This window comes from Bidens hawaiensis, unplaced genomic scaffold (assembly GCF_021521415.1).
Source record: "Bidens hawaiensis isolate Kalapana, Puna unplaced genomic scaffold, B.hawaiensis_p1.1 tig00009425_1, whole genome shotgun sequence".
NCBI lineage: Eukaryota > Viridiplantae > Streptophyta > Magnoliopsida > Asterales > Asteraceae > Bidens > Bidens hawaiensis.
In genome coordinates, this window is record NW_027491697.1 from 704432 (window position 1) to 715016 (window position 10585).

The 10585-nt window shown below is 37.8% G+C and overlaps 1 pseudogene across 1 annotated transcript; it reads right to left on the reverse strand.

Moving 5' to 3' along the window:
• Positions 1-622: 622 nt before the first annotated feature.
• LOC143532267 (lysine histidine transporter-like 8) lies at positions 623-8640 on the reverse strand (annotated as a pseudogene). Its single transcript, XR_013135149.1, has 5 exons — positions 8402-8640; positions 8156-8289; positions 7234-7275; positions 1260-1780; positions 623-1171 (listed from the first exon to the last, which is right to left on the reverse strand). The product of XR_013135149.1 is annotated as a lysine histidine transporter-like 8 (transcript).
• Positions 8641-10585: the final 1945 nt, after the last annotated feature.

Below are 10585 nucleotides of genomic sequence, written 5' to 3' on the forward strand. Positions count from 1 at the left end.
TTTCTTTCACGCCTGCCCTCCACCGACGGACACGCCCACCGGTAGAGGCTGCCTCCGCTCTTCAAACCGCTTCCTAGTACGAGCCCTTGGCTCTGATACCACTTGTTAAACTTTTAGCGGGTGAATCAAGAACACGAACACGAGGATTTGATCAACACACGATCGACTCTTTTATTAAGAAAACGACTAACGAGAAAAACTTTAATAATTAACTAACACATTGATCCTAGGGTATATATAAGCCCACGGTTGTAATCCTATACTAACCCAAATACACAATTTGAATCTAAAACAAATAGGATTAAATAAAGCTAGCTTATCTATAATAATAAACTAATTATTATATTAAATATTCTACGAGATATTAGGAGACCTCAATCTGATTTGGTGTTGGACACGTTTAACAATAAGTTATTTGAAAGAATATATATAGGTATGGATTAAATACAATCAAATTAACGTGCTAACTATGCAAATTAAGTAGTGTGATCATATATACAACATATTGTAATTATAATGTAGTATAATTTCAACATAATGTAATTATATTACGATGCAATTACATAATTACACTATATTTTTAGTTTTAACGTTAACTTTCCCCCTAAAGTATTAAACCTCATTTATCTTAGTTAAATTCAAGAATATTCTCGTTCTGATTACGAGTTGAACTTGACCCATTTTAATGTGGATGGAAGAAGTTGGCATCTAAACCTCTACAAACCAAGTTCCATACAGCACCAACAACTACCAAAACACTTAGTGTTGTGCCTAAACAACCAAGTGTAAGGTTAAGCCACCACTTTACGGATCTCATTGGTGGTCTCTTGATTGCAATCCACATGAGAGACGGGTAACCGAACGTCAAATGCAAGGAAATCCCTCCGATAAGTAGCGCCAGGCTTGGCAGAAATGGGAACGCCACAGATATAAAGAAAGTTAAACCGCCGAAGAAAATCCGGATGCCCGCTCGGATAAATTTTGAGCATTCATGTCTTGCTTTGGTTGCGTATGCCCGCTGTAAGTTGTCGTAGATCACCATGCTGTATATTTGGAAAGCAGTGACACAACTTATGATAATTTGCATGTATATGAGATCTAGCACTGATTTCGACGTGTGGTAGTCAAGGGTGGTTGAGATTGCGGTTAGCATTCCTCCGTTGGTTGGGACCTGAAACCATAAAAGTATAACCTTGTAATAGTTTCTAAACATCCTACTTCCACAACAAAGTCTAGATGCTTTAGTTTTAATATATAACCTAGTTTCCGAATGCCCAATATCCAGCAATTGCTACGGGGAAGAAACACATTGCAATAATAAGATATGATGCTACCGCTCCTTTCAATATAAACTTCGATGACGTCCGATTTGGGGTAGATGGCATTGTACCCTGTATCTCTAACACAACATTATGTCCTCTAAATGCAAGTGCAATGATCCCAAATGCATTAAAGATACCCATAACTCGACCAGATTCGGTTGTGACTGCTTCTGATGGATCATAAACGCCATCTACCTTTCCTTTCACCACAAACATGACCCATAAGATCGTACAGTATCCAACAGCCGTGATCGCTCCAAGAAACGAAACCAGAGACACCGAATGCAAGTTTGGGCAGAATAGAGACACAAGAATTGCAATACAAACGAAAACCAAGAACCATTCGGTTGTTGTCAACGGGTGTTTGGAAGAACAATCCCCGCACAAGAGTTGATAGAAAAGCTTCATGGTTTCACCCCCTGTGATTATGAACAGCACACACGAGCCTCCGGAAAGATGTTGGAACAGATTGATAAAGAGATAAGAATTAGTGTTTGACAGTGAATGTGATTATTGGAAAACGGATAATAACTTCATTAAACTAAAAAGCCTTATATAGGCAACATTACAACGCTAATAAAAGACTTAATCAAAACATAACAAACTAACCTATAGACTAGGTAAACAAACGTGCTAAATAATAAAACATAAAATAGCTGCAGAATACTAGGACTTCTTTATTGACTGACCATGATCTCAACAACTTCAACAGTCATGAACTTTAACGGCTAGTTAGGTTTGGATCACTTTCAACACCCTTCCTTGATTCAAATATTCTTACTCCCAATCTCTCATGTAAGTAACAAAACTGATCAGCTCCCAAAGCTTTTGTTAACAAATCTGCAATCTGTTCCTGAGTGTGACATGGCTTCAGATTAACACGATTAGCTTCCACCAGATCTTTGATATAATGGTACTTTATATCAATGTGTTTGCTCCTACTATGCAATGCCGCATTCTTTGATAAAAATATTGCAGATACACTATCACAGTAAATGTTGGTTGCACCTTCTTGTTCATACCCCACTTCACTCATTAATTGCCTTAGCCACATTCCTTGACACGCAGCACTTGTAGCTGCAACGTACTCAGCTTCAGTTGAAGAAAGTGCCACAATAGGCTGCTTCTTGGAGCTCCATGTAACTGCACCCGACCCGATAGAAAATACATTTGCTGAAATACTCTTTCGATCATCAATATCACTTGCCCAATCACTGTCGGTGTAACCTTCCAAGCACACATCTTTTCCTCGTTCATACCAAATACCAAAATCAATCGTCCCTGCAACATATCTTAGGACTCTCCTAGCAGCACCATAATACATGCAGATGGTTTCTACATAAACCTTGAAATAAGACCAACTGAATAAGCCAACTCGGGCCACGTATGAGTTAGATATAACATACCACCCACCAAACTTCTAAACAACCTTTCATCAACTTGTCCCTCTGCATCAGCATGCAATTTTTCACATGTGTTCATAGGTGTTACAGCTGATGTACATTTTCTCATACCAAATTTTTCCAACACATCTCTTGCATATTTCTTTTGAGACACAAATATGCCATCATGTCTTTGTGTTACTTCCAGCCCAAGAAAGTAGGCCAATTTACCGAGATCAGACATCTCGAATTCCCTAACCATCTTGTCTTTGAACTCTTGTAATAAATCACTTGAAGAACTAGTGTAAATTATATCATCAACATATAGACATATTATGATTAAGTCAGCTACACTAACCCTTTTAACGTAGACTGTTAGCTCACATTTGACTCGAATATACGAATGATGCTGAAGATATGAGTCTATTCTTTCATACCATGCCCTTGGCGCTTGCTTTAACCCGTACAAAGCTTTGTGCAACCGATACACTTTATGTTCTTCACCATGCACTTCGAAACCAGGTGGCTGGACAACATAAACCTCTTCTTGAAGAGGTCCATTCAAGAGGGCTGATTTAACATCAAACTGATAAATTTCCCAGCCTTGTTGTGCAGCCAGCGAAATTATAACACGAATTGTTTCAAAACGAGCCACCGGAGAGAAAGTTTCTTCATAATTGATTCCATATTCTTGGGCATAGCCTTTCACAACTAGACGTGCTTTGTACTTCTGAATCTCTCCTTCAGCCGTAACTTTTACTTTGTATACCCATTTTAGACCAATAGCCTTCTTCCCTTCAGGCAACTCGGTTAGGGTCCATGTTTTGTGATGCTTCAAGGCTTGCAATTCAGCTTGCATAGCATCAACCCATTCTTTGTGTTCTACAGCCTCATCAAAATTTGTTGGTTCCATAGATGAAAGTGTAAGCTGACAAGCTTGGTAATCTTCCATAGGAATAGTATTCTCATATAAATCAGTAAGAGATCGTACCTTTGGTGTTTTACTTTCTAGTGTGTGGTTTGAACTTGCATTATTTGAGTGACTTGATATAGGTGTTTTCACATCTTCACGACTTGAATGTTGCTGCTTGTTAATCGTTTCTTCATCTGACCCATCAGTTGAAGACTCATAATTTGGTGGATAATGTTTACTTGTGCCACCTACTTCAATTATGAATTCTTCTGCAAGTTCATGTTCAAGTCCCGGATCAATAATCAACACACGAATTAAACGACTAACTCTCGTTTATATTAATCAGAAAATCTCACTCAAAAAACTGATTACAATCTCTCTCAAACCCTAACTTGGTTTGACTATTGATGAAACCTAACTCAGTTACATTTAGATAAACCCTAACTCGGTTACATCTCGTGTGTGTCTCCAGATGAACCCTTAACTCGGTTACACCTCACACCCCATTCTATAATGTCTAACCATGACATGCTTATATAGACTAACCTAACTTGCTAGCCAAGACATTACCTAATATAATTACAATACAATTAGGAAACATAACCACTATGACCTACTTGTTAATATTGGTCCTTCAAGTTCACCGACTTGTGACTTGAGTCCGAAATTACTTCCAACACATGTTTCCCCTCACCCATTGAACTCCATTTAGCCAACTCATCAAATGTTACATCATGACTAATAACAATACTTTTAGTAACCGGATCATATAATCTATATGCTTTAGAGTTCAGGGAATAACCAATAAATATGCACTTTCTAGTCTTGGAATCAAGTTTCTTTCTGTGTTGTTTAGGCTTTAGGACATAAGCAACACACCCAAATACTTTAAGATGATAAACAGAAGGCTTACAATTGTACCACACTTCATATGGAGTTCGGTTATCTAGTGCTCGAGTGGGTGACAAGTTTCTGATGCATATTGATGTAGCTATAGCCTCTCCCCAAAACACCTTGCTTAGATTCTTTTCTTGTAACATGCTAGTAGCCATTTCAACTATGGTCCTATTCTTTCTCTCCGACACTCCACTTTGTTGGGGAGTGTATGGAGCAGTTAGATCTCTCCTTATTCCTTAATCTTCACAAAATTTCATAAATTCATGTGATATAAATTCTCCCCCTCGGTCTAACCTTAAAGCTTTAATGTTTAATCCGGTTTCAGTTTCAACTTTGGCTTTAAACACTTTGAACTTTTCAAATACTTCAGCTTTATCTTTTAGGAAGTAGACCCAGGTCATTCGACTAACATCATCTGTGAACAAAAGAAATAACTTGTTACCTCCTAATGATTGAGTGGGCATTGGTCCACAAATGTCGGCATGTACAAGATCAAGAATCTGACGAGTTCTAGTAGCGTGCTTAGGAAACGACTCTCTAGACTTCTTTCCTTGTACACAACCTTCACACACATTCCACTGCTTCACAGTTGGCAAACCATATACCATGTTTTTGGTGCTAAAACTTTGCAGATCTCTCTCATTTAGATGCCCATACCGTAGATGCCAAATGAGAGTTTCATCTTCCACAACCGGTAACCCAACACTGTTAGTACATGTAACATCAAGTGGAAAAGTATTGTTGCTTGACATTGGTATTGTGCATACCACTTTATTAGTCTTTTTATCTGTGATAGTGCACACACCATCATCAAACAACAACTTATGGCCCACGTTCATTAATTGTCCTACACTTAAAAGATTGTAGTCCAACTCTGGTGCATATTGAACATCCCTAATAACCTTATGCTTACCAGCCATAGCATCAATCTTTACTGGACCCTTTCCTTCTACCTGGATCTTCTTCCCGTTTCCCATCCGTACCTTTACTTTCTTTGTTGTATCAATGTCTTCGAACAAGACTTTTTGTCCTGTCATATGATTAGAACACCACTATCAAGGAACCAAATGTCCTTAATTTTAACAGAACTCTTTTCTTGGCCCATAAGAACACTAGCAGCTTCATTCTCGTCATTAAGACATTCAAGTGCCATGTGCACTTGACCCTCTTCTTCATCATATTCTCCTTCAATCGCCGCACTGGCTTGAGGTTCGCTCCAACAATCTCTACTAATGTGCCCAATTCGCCTACAATTGTAGCACAGATTTATGCCCCGTCCAGTATTTCTTCCACGGCCTCGTCCACGGCTCCTAAATGGAGCCCGACCTCTACCACGTACAAACAGTCCCGTGTCTTCTTCCTTGGCTTGAAGAGCCTGTTCTTCTACAGGAGTTTGGACACCTCGATTTACTCTGGCTTCATGAGCCTGTAACGAACCCTGATCATATGACAACCTACTGAGGTCCTTTGATTCTTCTATTGCAGCCACAACATGGTCCCATCTAACTGGTGGGCTACGAAGTACTTTTTCGACGACCGTCTGATCCGTCACAACTTCTCCATACGCTCGCTTTTGGTTTACTATCTTCATCACTTTTGATAAAAAATCTGCAACTGGTTCCCCTTTTTTCATTTGTATTATTTCAAACTCCCTTCGGAGTCCTTGCAACTTGACTATTTGCACCTTCGAATCACCTTGGTAATCGTTTTGCAGGAGTGTCCAAGCTTGCTTGGATGTAGTGGCTCCTGCAATTCGAGAGAAATATCATCGTGTACTGCAGATTGAATTAAAGATAGTGCCTTCGCATCTTTCTTTCTATTATCACGTAACCTCACCCGATCTCCATCTGTCTCATTATACCTGTCCCCACAAAATCCCACAGATCTTGTGAAAGCAGAATCGTCCTCATACGAATCTTCCAAAACTCATACCCACCCTCCTTAAAAATTGGAAGGGGAGTGGACAGGGTGCCACCATTACCATTAGCAGCCATCAGCAATCACTGTAGATGGAAAATTGTAGATGGAGGGTTAAAACTATGCGAGCGTGATTGTGTATAACCAGCTCTGATACCAATCTTTGGAACAAATTGATAAAGAGATCATCGTGTACTGCAGATTGAATTAAAGATAGTGCCTTCGCATCTTTCTTTCTATTATCACGTAGCCTCACCCGATCTCCATCTGTCTCATTATACCTGTCCACACAAAATCCCACAGATCTTGTGAAAGCAGAATCATCCTCATACGAATCTTCCAAAACTCATACCCACCCCCCTTAAAAATTGGAAGGGGAGTGGACAGGGTGCCACCATTACCATTAGCAGCCATCAGCAATCACTGTAGATGGAAAATTGTAGATGGAGGGTTAAAACTATGCGAGCGTGATTGTGTATAACCAGCTCTGATACCAATCTTTGGAACAAATTGATAAAGAGATAAGAATTAGTGTTTGACAGTGAATGTGATTATTGAAAAATGGATAATACCTTCATTAAACTAAAAAGCCTTATATAGGCAACATTACAACGTTAATAAAAGACTTAATCAAAACATAACAAACTAACCGATAGACTAGGTAAACAAACGTGCTAAATAATAAAACATAAAATAGCTGCAGAATACTAGGACTTCTTTATTGACTGACCATGATCTCAACAACTTCAACAGTCATGAACTTTAACGGCTAGTTAGGTTTGGATCACTTTCAACAAAAGATACATCACTGGGAAAATGGCTATAACTTTCCCCAACTTTACACCTACAAAAGTCATTCAAAAAGTGGACCCTCATGTTACTTTTGTAATAATCCGTTCTTTGTATGTTGAACAGTTGGGGTGGGAATTTTTTTTTTAACTGGGCTTTTAAACAAAATGAGTTTAGGATGGATTAAACGAATTTTTTCAATAAGGTCAAAATGAGTTGGGAAAGACTAGTCATTTTTGGTTATGGGTTAAAATGAGTTTATATATGGGTTAGAATGGAATAAAACAATCTCCATCCTATTTTTGTCAAACAAAACCCACGAAACAAAAAAATAACTGAGAAATCGAAACCCAATAGAAACCGAAAACATCAAAACTGAACAGATATCAAAACTGGCCAAAATGAAAAAAGAACAAAACCGAACCGAAAAAAAAAACTAGAAACACTGAACCTGATCCGAGACAAAACCGAGTTTTTTTAATGAACGAGGAAGACGGGAGAAATATTTAGTTGTTTTACGTTTTTCATTATTTATTTATATTTTAAGTTGTTATTTCTTTATTGATTTTTTTGAAGGGTTTTTGAAAGGGAGCTGCTATTCATACACCCACAATAATTTTAGAGAGGGTGTATGAAAAAGAGAAATTGTACATGAAAAGGGTGTATGAATAGCAAAATTGGTGTTTGAATAGACAGTATTTTTTGAAACTCTTTATATTATAACCGTTACTTGGGTCCAGATGTGTAAACCTTACCCATCTTGACACATACTTATCATAACCTCTTTTTAAAAAAAAAACACATCTCGACTCAAACCCGACCCAAACCCATTTTGACCAATCATCCAATCCAACCCAACTCATTCATATAATTGTCACCTCTATCCAACAGTATAAAGATCGAATGGTATAAAGAGGAAGCTTTGTTATAATTACCAAACGCTGCCATGGAAAGTTGAAGGTATCTACTGAAACGAGTGCCCGGGACAGATTCGTGAAGACTCACTAGCAGTCCAATGGTGTAGAGCTGCCATACAAATGCCGTAAACAAACTCACAACCCCCCAAAACCTGCAATGACAAATATATAGTTTAGTTTATTACGTAAATCCATAATAATTGAGTAGAAAGGTAGACGGTGCTATATATATATATATATATATATATATAATTACGTACCAGCCAAGATACGAAGGCGAGGGGGAGAGAGAGCGTTTGGATTCCGATTCCAGAGCAAACCAAATGGAATGTCACGGTCCAAGAATTCCCTCTTCTCGATTGGGTGATCGGAAGCCATTCGTCTGGTGGTTGATACATCTCATCATCATTCGGGACCTCTGACTGCATGTGCTTGTTTACGATATGGATCCTGCTGTCAAAAGCCACTTCTACTTGCCTACATCCTGTCAATATCTCAGCCATATGTCCTTAATTACTTACACTTGTTTAACCTTCACTCTGTGTGTGTTTGTGTATATAAGAAGAAGAAGGAGAAGATATACATCACATTTATTAGTGGAGTATGGCGACGTAAACGTAGACGAGTGAGCTTACGATTATCACACATGATGGCTAACCGTTTTATTGTAAAATAATAAATATGCAACGGCTATTCTATGTATATCAATTACTAGATTAGTATCCCGTGTGCTATACGGATTGAATAAATGATACAATGTCAAACAAAAAAAGATGCTCAAAATACACTCTAACTATATGTGATATAAGTAATATGGCAAAATAAACATGAACCAGATGTCACGGAATATGAAGTTGTGCACACACAAAATAGACATCATTATTCATGAAATGAATAAATAAATCACAATTCATTTGGAGATGATCAAGCTAGTTCCCGTTCATATAAAACTGATCATCATTAAATCCGATGAGCCAATCTTCAATCAAAATAATCCAACTATTGTAAGGCCCCGAACCCGGTGGCCCTACTTTCGTGTCGGATTTACTCATAAACACAGTTCTTCAAATCAGAGTTTATTAAAACTTTTCGCGGAATATAAAACATCAATCATTTGTTACAAAACATTAAATCTTTTCTTTGATACCATAACACAAAACTTTATATTTAAAACATCTTTACTTCTTTCTTCAGATGTCAGCCGTTCAAACTATGCCGTGTGTCATCCTCATGCTAACTCTATAATCAGCTCACCTGCGTGCATACTAAAAGTCAGCTACGCTGAGTGAGTTCTAGTTAATCAGGCAACATACAATTTTATTCTCATATATTTCTTAACGTATCCGAAGACACCTATTTCTACCTTAACCTCGTGTAAATATCCATAGGAGGATCATCACGTAATATCTATTAAAAGAACCTTTACCATTACCATACTATATAGAATTTCCATAGGAGGAACACTCTGTATACTTTCCATAGGAGGAACACTCTGTATACTTTCCATAGAATGAACACTTTACTATCCATAGAAGGAACCCTATACTTTCCATAGAAGGAACCCTATACTTTCCATAAAAGGAACACTATACTTTCCATAGAAGGAACACTTTACTATCCATAGAAGGAACCCTATACTTTCCATAGAAGGAACCCTATACTTTCTATAAAAGGAACACTATACTTTCCATAAAAGGAACACTATACTTTCCATAAAAGGAACACTATACTTTCCATAGAAGGAACACTATACTTTCCATAAAAGGAACACTATACTTTCCATAGAAGTAACACTATACTTTCCATAAAAGGAACACTATACTCTCCATAAAAGGAACACTATACTTTCCATGAAAGGAACACTATCTATACGTTATTATTTAATATCCATGTAAGGAGCTAATCTCTTCCCTTGACGATACGTGCAATATCCGAAGATCGTTCACGTGCCGACAAGCTTTCATTCATAATGTTCATACATCATCATTACATTACATGCAATATTAATATCTTTATTTATATCCTGACAGTACGTGAAATATCCGAAGATCATTCACGTACCGTCAGACAATCAATCGTATCTATCACATATGTCATACACGGCATACACCTCTTTTCTCGAATATTGGTATGGTTCGGTTCCCTAGTTCCCAAATATTAGTAGGGTTCAATTCCCTCTTCGTTACCTTACAACCATACATCATACCTCGAGTATTAGTAGGGCTCGGTACCCTTTTCGTAACCATACGACCATACATTATCATTTCTTTCTTCTATTATCTCCATCATGTTTATACACATAATCATACCTAACATACTTACCTTATACCTAGCGTTACAACCTGACAGTACGTGCAATATCCGAAGATCGTTCACGTACCATCAAGCAATCATTCATACATTTCACATTATCCACATAAGGCATACACTTATCTCTTAGGATAAGTG